Raw genomic sequence first — 13,659 nt, forward strand, 5'->3', positions numbered from 1 at the left:
GGAGTTGGGATTAATCTGAATTAATCAACATCCTCCATGCTGTGATGCCCCAAACCTCTGAACTCTTAGGGCTTCCTATCAGTCCTTGAGTCTGTTTCTCGATGCTGGAGAGGATTAAGGAGTAGGTCATGGTCATGGAATTACAAACAGTAGAAGTGAGTCGGTATTAGCAAACACTCAGGTGAGGGGTTGCACCAGGTTTGCAGGGCATATTCTATGAGTGACTGTCCAGCAGAGCCATCCAGCAGACACCTGCTGTCTAGCGTGTCATGTCAGCCTAATGGTCACAGTGGCATTTATGATGCCATATTAACAGGCCCTTTCCCCCACTCATCCCATATGGCTAACAGGGCCTTTGGTCCATACTGCCTGGAAACTGACTGAAAAGATGGCTTTCCTTCCCAAAGATTCTCAAGTCACTTAAGGGGTGGGGGACATAGGTGGCCAGGAGTCTCATAGATGAAGGCAGACTGACAGCACAGAGGTAAGCAAAGTAGGTCAAAACATTGTACTTCTATTTAACGTGTTAAGATGGTAGAGGAACCCTCACAGCTGCAGGCTGTGTGTGCAGCGGCGGCAGTGCAAACCGTGGCAAATGGGTTTCCCCACTTATTCCCACTTGCTGCACTTCCCTTGTGATTGGAAAGGCCAGCACTGGTGTGGATGCAGCAGTTCCTGTTCTTAGAGCAGTGTCCAGAGACCCACTTCTACCCAGGCAGTAAGCAGAATGACAGGCATATTGAATTACAGTGGCCACCCTAGCTATGGTTCTCAAGCCTGGTGCAACTAAAATAAGGAAACTAAAATAGACATTTTTCCAGGGCTTATTCTAAAACCAGCTGAGCCACCATGTCCTCTGGGAGTTAGGAATCTTTATGGGCCCACGGAGGCCAGGCCGGGTCCACAGGTGAAATAGCCACATCCTGGGTCTGCAGTCACGGGGACACAGATAGCTTAGTTGGCCCTGACATTTTTGGTTTCATTAACCTCTTCAAGAATCAGATGAAAGCTGATTTTCCCCAGCGGGGGAAAATGCTGAGAACCCAGCATTTCTTATATAATTACAGGGAGTATCATTCCTTCCCAGTCACTGATGCTGAGAAAACCAAAATTGAAGTGGGAAGTCTAGCCCCATCCTTCTCTGGTCCCAAGTTCCAGCTGCGCTGAGTATCTTTGTGTAGGCTGTTTTATTTTCTAAAAGCTCCTGTTGAGTGATTAACATTTTGTTTGTATCCTCTGGTGATGTGTGCTCAGCCCGTCACAGGTCTGTAGTTGAGCCCTTCACAAACTCACCTGGGCACTTGGGGAAAGCTCAGCTCCTTGCCCAGGACAACACAACAGGACAGTCTTTGTCCCTTGGAAGGCAGATGTTCTTAGGACCTGAACTTGGCAGCTTTAGAAGACAGCTTACTCATTAAAGCTAAATTAATGGTAGAAATTTAGAAATCAAGATTTTGTGTGCAGACAGCCTTAGTTTCCCCAGCCCCATGTTCCAGGAAGTGAGCCACATCCCAGAACTTCCAGGGCTTACTTCCACATGTCTATGCAGACGTGTGTTTTGCGTGCTTTGTGGTGAGGCCTCATCTGTCCTGCACTGCCCTCCATGGTTCTCTGATACTGGAGGCTGGCGCTCTGTGTGGTCTGATCCAGTGACCTGTTTATCCTGTGGCAGGCACAGAGCCCGTGGCCACTGAGTGCTGATGACTGAGTGAATGCTGCAGATATGATTGATTTTCAGTTTGATTGATTTTCTTTACCAAGTTGATGACTAGATCTGCTGCATTCTCAGCCATGACAGTTAAGCATATCAGGAATATGCGCATGTACAGAAGTTTCTCGCTGTCCAGTGGAGGGTGGGGACATAATCAAATTTCAGAGACAGAGTCCGCTTGATGAGCATGGAGGGTGCAGCCTGAGTCCCACAGCTGTTCTGGCAATCAGAGGCTCTGTGGCCTCAGCGACAGCACGGGCTCGGACTTTGGGGTTCGGGCAATATGAAAACAACTTTTTAAAATCTCAAGTCATTTACACGAAGTGAGCTTGTATAGGTTGGGGTTTTGTTGTCCTTTTATATGCGTGTGCACTTTTTCTTGGCTCTTTCCAGAAATAATTGTGTCGTTAAGCCCAAAGCCATTGCTTGGGGTGCTCTGCTCAGGTGAGCCAGGCAGGTTTCCAACCGAAAGATCATTTTCATTCACAGAAGAAATAGTTTTCTTCCCCAAAATATAACTCTCAGTCCCAACTCTCAAGGGGAATTGTAGCATAAATTCCTGGTGATTTCCTTTTCCCCCTTTATTCTCTGGCATAAGCAGGGTCTCAAAGCTGTGCAAGGGCAGCTCAGAAAATCGAGTTCTTACCATAGGAAGCAGGGCGGAGCCAAGGCCTCCACCCACAGCACTTGTCCATGTCTGGGTGCTCCTGTGGAGATCAGCTTAAAGCTCTATGCGCTTTTCCCCGGTTCGAGGGACAGGCAGCAACGCCCTTGCTGAGGTGCTGGCCTCTGCTGCCCTGTCGCAGGCATGGGGTTGGCCTCTCCAGCACAGAGCCTTGTTGTCACTTCCCACAGCCACCGGAGCCCTATCTTCCCCATCGTTTCAGATGGGGAAACTGGGGTGGCAAAGGCCTAGTGACTTGCCTGAGATCACACACAGTGCACTGTAGGGTGGTGGCCCAGGTGTCCTCTAGGCTGTGGTTCCCCAGTAAGCCTTCCTCTCTTTCCTCCAGGTCCCTGTGTCCAAGTCACCTGAAAATTTTGCCTCCTGCCCCTTGGCCTTCAGGGACACCTGCTGTCCATGTCTCAGCGAGTCCCCTCTGCTGTGGTACTGAAGGCCGGCTGACCATTTGATTCTGTGAATGTCTTCCCTGGCCCTTTCTCAGTGCAGCTTTCTTTGTTGCAGTGGGTGTGTTTGCACCCACAATGGCCGGACACTGTAAACTCAGAGCACATCAGTGATGCATGCACAGGACACAACCTGCCCTGTTCCCCTGCAGAGTTGAGGTGCTGTGAGTGTGCACAGGCCATCGGAGGGGTTGTCCAGGTGGCCCAACTCTCCCCGTGCTCTGGAGATGTATCCTCATGTGGCAGGGTCCTGCGCTCATCACCACATCACCTGGCAGTGAGCCTTTGTCTTTTCAGCATGTGCTGCCACACATTTTACCACAGGAAGAAGTCTTCTCGAGCAGGTTTATGTGAAAACAAAGAATTAAAGCTGTGAGGTGCAGAGTAGTTAGATGTGACTGTTGGTGGCAACGATGCTCTTGCCCTGGGCTTGAGGGCATATTAACAAGGCCCGTAGGCCTCCCTAGCAGTCCCTGTCCTCCCTTCAGTGTGCCTGGGACTCTCAGAGCTGACCACCAGCATTTCTTGTGAAAGGAAACTCCTATTGAGGACTTTATAACAGGCACAGATTGCGGAAGAGCCAAACCTGTTTTTCCCATGATCTAAGCCACTTTATGGACCGACCACTTGTCTGATGCAATGGGACTTCCTCCCCAATACCTTTTCATACCTGAACCGTAATGTTGTTAATACCGGGCTTCACTGCACATGTATTTATCCCCAAGCTGTTCAGCTTGGACCCGTCCCCAGTGGCCTGTTTTTCCCTTGTTGCTGTCACTGTGCTGACAGTTCCCGGAGGGTCCAACTGCAGGCCGGCTCCTCAGCCCTCCCTCCCCTGCCTTTCCTTCGCTGGGCAGGCCTGCAGCTGGGCATGCTGCCTCCCAGACTGGCATGCCCAGTGCTGCAGAGCTACAGCCTTCCCACCTGTGCAGTGGTGAGGGTGCCCCATTTGCTCCCACGTTTCCTGCAGATGGTGAGCAAACGGCCCTCCCAGCCCTAGTAGGGGTCTTTCCTACTGGGTACTTCTGGGCAGTTCCTCAGTAAAATTGGAAAGACAATATACTTGTTTATTCTTATTTCATTTTTATACCTGCTTCAGAAAATGTGTAAGAAACTGGAATTGCCGTGTGTATAGGAAAGGCTCTGCCTGTTTTGTGAGTTCTTTAGTGCAGTAACAGAGGTGGCACCTGAAGACATTTTTCTCCCTTAGGACATATTTTAAACTAGAAGCCCCATGCAAGAAATTCATGCATGGCGGGGGTGGGGGGGGGAGTTCCCCTCAGCCCAGCCTGCACCCTCTCCAATCCAGGAACCCTTGAGGGATGTCCAACTGCCAGTTTAGGCCCAATCCTGGACCACTGGCTCCTAATTGCTCACCTGCCTGCCTGCCTGGTTGCCCCTAACTGCCCCCCGCACCAGCCTGATCACCCCTAACTGCCCCTTCCCTGCCAGCCTGGTCACCCCTAACTGCCCCCTCCTTGCCAGCCTGGTTGCCCCTAACTGCCCCCCCTGCCAGCCTGGTCACCCCACACAGCCTGCTCTTCAGTCATTTGGTCATCCCTCACTAACCCTGCTGCCGGCCTGGTCGTAGGCAGCCATCTTGTGAGGGCATGAGGGTCAATTTGCATATTACCTCTTTATTATATAGGATGATATTAGGTCCCCAGCCCTACCCAACAAAAGCCTATGTTCTCAGTAATGTATCTAAAATACTAATAAAAATAGTTTAACTACACCTAGTTACAAAGCTACACATAGTTATAAAATCCAGAAGAGTGGGGTGCATGGGAAGGACAGGGGACCCGGCTCAGGTTCCCCACGCCGAGCTCTGTGTGGACAGTCTGAGCCCCCACGCAGGTCCCCCACGCAGAGCCTTATGTGGTCAGTCTGTGCCAGGGCCACCCTGGGGGACACAGAGGCCACTTCCTGTGGTGCCTCTCCCCCGGACCAGGTAGAAGGCTCTGAGACACAGCCTTTGAGCAAGCTGTCCTCTCGTTACTCCTCTCATCTGCATGGCTATTCAATTGATCCTTAAAGTCTTTCTTCCCCCTTCTATGAGACCTAGACCTATTTTTAATAGATAGATAAATGGAAAGATAGATATTTTATAAAATCACAATCTTGTCAGTCTATATTTTGACCTTGAAACCTTATGACTTGATTTTGCTTTTTTAAAGTCACATAAAAAGTATGGTTAGCAGAGACATGGTTCTGGTGGGCACAATGGAGATGTAATTTTAATTCCTTCTATTCCCAACCAGTAATACTATTGAAATTTTGGGTAAACAACATTTGAGAGGTACTGAAACTTGAGATTCACTTAACTGCTAAAATACTACCCTGTTCTCCACAAACCACCAGTTATAACTGTTTCCATGCCTCGTCCGGTAGGCAGCAAGGTTGATTTGGGAGGGTCTGATCCAGGAACCAGTGAGAGATGCCAAGTGCCTCTTTACTTCCCTAAAATGCTGGCACTAGAGTTTGCCTTTAAAATAACTTTCTTGGGTTAGAGATCTGTTGGACAACATAATGTCCAATCACCAAAGATAATTGTGCATGATACTTCAAACTGACACAATACAAAGAAATCACTAAAATTGCATTCATTCATACCATGAAATAGCTCAGAAAAATGTTTGAGATAAAATGTTGAGTGAAAAAATCAGTATTAAGAAATGTACAAACAGTGTGATTATAACCATGTAAGAGAACCTATTCATGGGTAAGAAGTAGGAAGGAAATCTCTCCTGTATTCCGGGTCTCAATCCAGAACAAATGTTAGCATTGAGTTTTGCTGATGGGCCTCTAAGGGGCTTTCCTAATGTCCTACATATTCCATATGTTCTCTACTAGTAATGAACCTGTATTGCCTTAAAGTGAAAATGTGGGCAAGAAAATATCTTAGTCACAGACCTCAGCCTTGTTCTCATCAGTTAAAATAAAGAAAAGCATGGGGGCCCTGGCCGACAGTGCTCAATGGTTAGAGAGTGGCCCCACACACCACAGGGTTGCGAGTTCAATTCCTAGTAACAGGCACGTAACTTGATTGTAGGTTCAGTCCTGCCCTGGTTGGGTCATGTTCAGGAGACAACCAGTCGATGTGTCTCTGTCACATCCCCGCTCCCCTCTCTTCTCTCTCTCTTTCTTTCCCTTCCCCAACCCTTCCACTTCCTCTAAAAAGCAATGGGTAAAAAAATATCCTCAGGTGAGGATTAAAAAAAAAAGAAGAAAGAAAGGCATGAGGAAAGAGACAAGCATTTCCCCAGGGCCTCAGGTTAGAACAGTCAGGAAAACCTGGATGTTCCCTGCATTCACTCTGTCCCTCACGCCTCCCACATCTGCTCAGTCCCCAAGCTTTGGACACTACCTCCTGAGCACCCCTCGAGGGCATCACCCCTGCAACGTGCCACCCCCCTGGTGTCCCTGGCCCCTCCCCAGAGTCAACAGCTTCAGAGTGGCCAGAACACTTCTTTTTAAAGCACAAATTTTGCCATGTTCCTCTGGCTAACGCTCATAAGGGCCTTCCTGTCCGGTCTGACTCTGTCTGACATCTCCCAGGACTTTGATGGGACAGCCTTTCCCGCTACCTCCCCAGTTCCTAAAGTCTCCTTGAGCAAAGTTCTCCTCTGCCTAGTGTCAGGTCTCAGGGTGCTGGTTTCTCTTCTGGGCATCTCCATTACTTCTCTTGGTTGAGCAAGGTGTCTCTCTTCCATTCTTCTGTGACACCTGCACTTCACCAGTTGGTACTTACCACCCTGCACAGTTCACTCCCTTACTCAGGGTTTCAAATTTAAGAAAGCTCTAGAAAATCAGAACTTGTTTTATGAGCCGTCTGGTAGCAGACTCCGGCCTGAGCGGACACAAGGCTCTTTATAATGTCTTTACGGTATTTATTGTTTCGCCCGTTCATGCTAAAGACACTAATTTTTCTGAAAAGATGTGTATGTATTTGGTCATGGGGTGCTACCGGACACTGCTGGGGTATTCAGAAAGACAGGCTAGGGTAGCATGTATTCACCACCCAGATTCTAAGAGGAGAAGGGGCCCCCTGGTCAGGTGTAACACCAAGACCGGTGTAAGCGAGGTCATTCCCGGACAGGCCAGAGCAGACACTAAGCTGTGGGTTACACAGGTCACACTGTCTCCTAAAAGCTGAAAATGTAAGTCCCAAGGTTCTCCCAGAAGTTCTCCCAGAAGGGATGGCGCACCTGTGTCCCAATCGCTGGTCTTGGGTCTCCCCGCAGCTCTGTAAGCTCCTGAAGTCCAGGAGGTGTGTTGTTTCACTCGTACCCCCAGGGCTTTGCTAGACAAAGAGTCAGCCACCAGTATATCCTGCTTGAATAGAATTTAAATATTCATCACTTTCCCTTTTAGTAATAGTTAAGAATTGTCTATAGAATTAGTGTCTCCTCCTCAAAGGTCATCGAGCTATTGATGTTAAAGACTTCTGCCTGGGCTTAGTCTAGCATTGGAACAGTGTGTGCTATCAGTAAATGCTTTAACACCAAAGGCATTTTTACTCGACCCCTCAAATGATAGAATTGCTCTCATGGCTGCATGGCTCTAATATCAATCCAGAAAGCCAGCTTCCTGCAGGCAGAGGCTGTTTAGCTAACTTTCTATTAGTTTATTTCCTTTCTCATACATGGAGACCATAACAAGAGTGATGGTTCTATTAGGCAGAGGCACAGTGCTGAGCACTGGTGTTTTCTCATCAGCAGCACCATGAAGCAGATATTTTTATTCTCATCTGCCAAGCCCTCTTCCTTTCTGAACGTTCATTTGATTTCCTGAGTTTCTTTCTAGCTGCTCGCAGTGCCTCAGTCCCCTTCCATCAGCAAGCCATCTGAAAGGACTAGTGCCCTTGCCTTCCTCTTTCCCAAACGCTGACTTGCCTGGTACTTGCAGTGACCCCCACGGCCCACCCCACACAGCCACACTGTTCTGCCCGCCTCCGGATCACACCAACACGCCATTGCCCCTGTCACACACATATCCCCTGCACCGGGCAGGGCTGTCCCCTCTCCACCCGGACAGCTGTCCCTCCTGGAGACTTCCTGCCTTTGCTCAGACAGCCCTCCCTGTAAGGTCCTCCCCCGCCATGGCCCTGTTGTACTTAGAGCCAGCAGCTCAAATTCAACCTGTAGACAACCTTTCGGTTTGGGCTGGTTGTAGCATCAGTCCCTTAGCAAACACGTTCATTTGTTGGAGTTCAGAACCTTGTCTTGTCTCGCTGTTACATCTTCCACAGTGCCCGTCACTGTAACAGACAAACAGCAGGTGATTGATGGGCCATAGAAGGTCAGGTGCACTGCCGTTCAGAAACATTTCTCCCACGGAAGACTCGGTCTTCCATGAATTTCTACAAGAACCCGTGTAAAAGGTGGGAGAAAAGGGGAAGAGAAACACGATGACTTCAAGTCCTGAACCTGGATCTAAAAGTGAAATCACAGAAGGAACACCACCTAACAGCACCTCGCGTGGAAAAAGCCTTAGCGTTGTAGCTTCTGTAAGCTCAGGGGGAGCCGAAGGAGTGCTCGGAGATGCAGTTCTGTCCCCAGTGGGCCACTTGAGTAGCAGTGCCATGCTCAGGAGCTCCTGGTCCACACCCCGCCTCCTCACTCAGGGGCAGGCAAGCAGCGTGGGTGTAGGGAAGAGGGTTGTATTTATTTATACAGAACAGTTTCTAATAGGCTTCCACCCAATACAGAAAATGTTGTATACAAAAGCAACTTTTAAAAACTATTTTGAGTGAAAGTTTTTAAATATTTGAGCTACAGGTTCCTCTTTGGTATGACAAGACATGTTTGGATATGTTCCGTTATGACTAGGGTGGGACTGGAGATAAGAAAGGTGAACTCAGGTAGCAACTGCCTGCCTGCAGAATATTTACAAACTAGCAGTTAACACACCTGTTCTCTGGGAGGAAGAGGACAGGGGGAGGGAGGGAGAGGGAAGGAGAGAGAAGAAAGCCTTGGGCAGACTCTGTACCTGCTCGCATTCCCCACACCAATCCCCGCGCCCTGCAGGCCACCCTCTCTCTCAGCTCGGGAGCTGCTATCACAGAAGGAACTCATGCATTGGCTTTATTTTGCTTAGGAAAGATTTCAGCTTTCTCAACTCAACCATCCCGCTGCCGCTGTCACTCAGGGCATGCATTCAGTTTAACCCTCCCCTTGCCTTGGTGTGTGTGGGCTCTGGTCCCCCTGCGCCAGGAAAGTCTCTGAGGATAGCAATCTGGACCACGAAAACCAGCACTCATGGTCCACACAACTGACTGTCTCTCCTCATTGTGACTTGAGTCAGAGCTGTCACCGAGACAAACTAATCTTTCAGGGGAAGGGATCCCCAGGGTCAACACAAGGGCAGCGAGGCTGTGTGTCTGTCTGCAATCCAGTGTTCTTGAGCTCACTATAGGACTGTGCTCACAGCTTAAGGGCACCAGCCAGAAACGTCCAGGGACCGCCTGGGAAGCTCGGAAAGCCATCACCTCCCCCCCCCCGCCCCCAAGGCCACCCTGATGGACAATGCTATTCCCTCCAGGGCTGGCTTCTCTCAAGGAGTCTTTTCTCTTCCTCCCTAGGGAACGAGGCTCAGTAACATCAAGTGCAGCCCTTCTAGTGCCCTTTTCCCGACTCGCCTACCTGTTCCATCCCACAGCAAAGTTACAGAACATGACCAGGGTCTATGTTGTTAGGAACTGGTTCATTACAGTAGCCTCTTGAGTGAACAAGCCATCAGAAGCCATCTGAAAGAACTAGTGCACTCGCCTTCTTTGTGATGACAAAATTAAGTGTAGATGTGGATCTTACACTCGATAACCTGTTTTAATGAAGATTGTGGATAACCGAGTGGAAGGCACTGTAATATTCCAGGCCTGGCTCTGCCACCAGCTAAGTGTGCTTGTCCAGCTTTGCTGCCTGGGTCGCCTCATCTATAAAATCAGGAGCCAGACCCGGAGTTCCTACTGCTCTGAATGTCTGATTCTCTCACAGGTTTTTCAGCAGTGCCTGGGTTAAGGGATACCTTTACAGGCTCTTCTTGTTAAACACCTGAGACTGTCAGGCATCACTGAGAAAACAGCACTGACCATGTTGCATTGTGGCGCCTTCCTTAGAATCTCGCTGCTGTTAGAGCAGGATCCCAGTTTCAAGGTCGCCGATACTCCCGAGAGCTGTAATTTAAGAAGAGTCTCTCACCACCACCCCCCCTCCTCAAAATTCTTGGACATCTGATAGTTCATAACAGCATGTCTCCATATAGAAGATAAACTCCTGTGTTGTAAATCAGCTTTCAGCCACTTTGGGAGAACTGTTCTCATTGAATCAGAACATGTTTTTGCTCCAAATAAAATTATTGATCATAACTGTCATCAGTAAACATCATTTATTTTATAGTAATATATGCTAACAGAAATGGAAGAAACATTCTAGAGGTCTGAAAAGGAAGAAATTTATAAGTAAACGTATTTGTTACTTATCTACACTAATAAAAGAGTAAGATACAAATTGACCGTATCTTCGTGCTGCCCACCAGCCAATCAGGAGTGAGTATGCAAATTAACCCAACAAAGATGGCAGGTTAATTTGCATACACAGTCGCCGAGCGCCCGGGGGCGGGGTGGGACATTTGCCATGGTGATGACACAGGCGTTCCGCACCACCCCAGCCACTCCGGGCCTCTTGGCAGCGTGGGAAGGCAGAAAGGCAGTTCCTGCTGGAGCAAAGGCAGTGCCTGCAGCCAGGGGAAGGAAGGCCCATTCTTGCACAAATCTTTGTACATCGGGCCTCTGGTAATTAATATTTACATAAAAATTAAAAGTAATAAGACTTCTGCCCCCATGACCTTAGATTTGATGGCCTAATATATGGAAAAGGAATGGAATAAGTTGTTTTTTTTGTTAATTTTGTCATACAAAGAACATAAGAGAACATAAGATATTACTAATTTCTCATACATTTGAATATATATCCTTTGAATTGTAAAGACTTGTCTTTAAGTTCAAAAATTGCCTTAGGTGGGAATGAAGCTGCTCTGTGGAAGACTGAGAGAGGCTAGCAAAGTAGATGTGGATCTTACACTTGATAACCTGTCAGCAAGCAGTATTTAATCTATAGGAAAAGAGTGCTTTATAGAGAAGCAGGAATTGAAGGACAAGGCTTTTATTTTTTGTTCCCCATGGGAAGAAAACACCTGGAATGTTCACAATGAAAGAGGGTTACCTGTGGTTTTGAATAATAAATAAGATTCATGTGAAGACTTGGGGTCTGCTGGTTAATTATAACCCACAGCTTAGTAAACAGAATAAACAGAGTTCATTCCTTTAACAGAATGATGCAGTCTACTCTGCCCTCCCCCAGGTGCCCTACTCTGAGGGTAATGCCAAGTACCCTGGCAGTGTCCCCAGAGATTCTCCCCAGAATTCTGTACTTTGCTGTCCTGTTTTATGAGTAGGATATGGTGCACTAATCCCTCTCCTTGACTCCTGCCTCTGTCAGTTATCATAAAGGACAGTAACAGTCTCAGATTTCAAGAACCGGATGGGGTGGACTTGGTGTCTCGGGCACACATGTGCCTGGAGTCTGGCTACAGGCAGTAAGGCCTGCAGGGGGCTGTGCAGGTAGAGAGGAGGGGCCTCCGGGTTTGTGCTAGCACCTCTGTCTGTCATATAGAGCATTTCCCATACAAGATTTCAAAACACCAGACATAGAGACGGGTGCCCTGTCTCCTCCTCAAATCAGAATATTCGGGCAGTCTTCAATTAAATATTTTGGCCTCCCATGAGAATTTTTTTTCCATTTATTTAGAGGTCTTTAATTCATTTTTATAAAATCTGAGCTGGCTGTGAGCATCAGGGTTACAGCAACAGCTCAAGGAAGGGGTAGGATTATCTGCTGGTCCTTCGCCCCGGGTCAGGGCGAAGGAGGTATCATGGCAACAGCTGCAACTTCTCTCAGCTCCCAATCAATGCTCATGGCTCAAGCAGGGGCGGGTGAAAATAGAGCGGAGGGAAGCTTCCGAGGACCAGACACTGCTTGCTTCTCCCTTCTCCCCATTCCCTTCACTTCTCAGAGCCCCGCTGGCCTGGGACAGAGCAGAGTCCAGGAGCAGTTGGAAGAAGGTGGATGGGACAGAGCACCAAGGGAAGGGGCCCTCGGCCCAAGGAGCGGGGGGAACCTAGCCCTCCCCTCACAGCTCCCCACTGAGTTCACAGCACAGAAAACACCTCTAGTCCAACAACTCCATGTGGTGGTATACCAGGGTCCAAAGGGGCAGGCGGGTGAGAGACAGGCAGGGGCAGTGAAGACAACAGCAGGCTCAGGAGGGATGGTGGCAAAAACTTCCTTCTACCCATGGGAGGAGACGATAGGGCGACTGATATTGCTGTTGGTGGTCATGGCATTCAGCTCCCACCTGATGTCATGGGGCAAACAGGACTGGTCCAGGTTATAATGAATTACAGCCAGTTTGCAAAGAGTCTTCAGACTAGGGCTAAAGTCCAAAATGTGTAAGTCAGAATGATCTATGAGGTCAAACTCATCTCCCAGGCCTTCCTCAGGAGATGGACTGGTACCCCCAAAGAGGACAATTTTGTCACCAACAATACAGCAGCACGGGCGCCGGCGTGGACATGGCCCCTTTCCTTTGGTTCAATCTTTTTCCAGGTAAAGGACACAGGGTTAAATTTCCACAGGTCATGGAAGTGCCCGTTCAGCCTTGCATTATAGCCACCAAAAATGTACAGCTCCCCATTGTAGCCAAAGGCTGAGTGGCTCCGGCGCCCCTCGGGCAGCACCGGAGTGGCTGGACAGTCCGGCCTCAGTCCTGGTGTCGAAGACTCGGATGCAGTTGCAGTAAATCTCATTGTTGGAATGGAATGCCCCAAATCGGTCAGCGCGACCCCCAAAGACATACATGTGACTGCCCAGCATTGTGGCTGAATGGAAGTCCCTCCAGCGTGCAGGATTGCCCTTTGTACAGAAAAGGGTCCATGTCATGGTGCTGGTATGCAGCTTGTGAGTGTCATTGGAAAAGCAGTCCACCAGTTGCTCGTAGCCCCCAAAAATGTACATGGTCTTGCCCAAGACACAAGCCAAATGTCCGTCCGGGGCCCCAGGAATTGTTCTTAACACTCGGGGCGTGGACCACTTGTGAGGATTGACGTCAAAGGCGTGGAGCACATTGCAGGCTCCTTCCGTGTCATTCCGCCCGCCCCAAAGGAAGACGGTGTCATCGATGAGGACGGTTGAGTGTCCACACCGCATGTATGGTACCACAGGAGGCTGCCCGCGGATGGTGGGTCTCACGGGGGCAGCTTTGTCCTGCTCAAGGACACTGCATAGAAAATGTGCACATCAATCTGACGCAGTGTTTCGTAGTCTTCACCAGAGCAGTAACCCCCGAAGGAGAATACCCGGTGCCCAACAGCCACTGCAGCATGGTTCACCCTGCGGGGCCCACCCTCCAGGTGCACTGTCCACGGTAACATCCCCTGGGCCACTGGTTACAGCAACCTGCCCCCCCCCCCCCGCCCCCCCGCTCCCGCACGGCCTGCTGCCTCTGCTACCTTGTCAGGCCGGGCCGGGGCGGGGCTGCGGGCAGCCGGGAACCCGTTGAGCGCCAACCGACGACTCGGTCTCCAACGAGATAAACCCTCCCATGAGAATTTAAAATGTGATGTAGAATCCTTCCTATACAGCCTCGGACTCCTTTCACAGCGACAAGGAGCCAGAAGACTCTAGATTCTACTTTTTCCTTCCCCACAAAGGAAAAACGAATAATTTGGAATTTATGGAACTCACCTCATGCTCTTCCTCCCT

The 13,659-nt window shown here is 49.2% G+C and overlaps 1 protein-coding gene and 1 pseudogene across 1 annotated transcript in view; one reads left to right on the forward strand and one right to left on the reverse strand.

Annotated features, from left to right (window-relative positions):
• The window catches only part of GMDS (GDP-mannose 4,6-dehydratase), a 681,907-nt gene that overhangs the window by 607,672 nt on the left and 60,576 nt on the right, over nt 1-13,659 (forward strand). The window lies entirely within an intron of this gene.
• Nucleotides 12,030-13,346, reverse strand: LOC103301886 (kelch domain-containing protein 3-like; annotated as a pseudogene).

Source organism: Eptesicus fuscus, chromosome 9 (assembly GCF_027574615.1).
Source record: "Eptesicus fuscus isolate TK198812 chromosome 9, DD_ASM_mEF_20220401, whole genome shotgun sequence".
In the NCBI taxonomy this organism is placed as follows: Eukaryota; Metazoa; Chordata; class Mammalia; order Chiroptera; family Vespertilionidae; genus Eptesicus; species Eptesicus fuscus.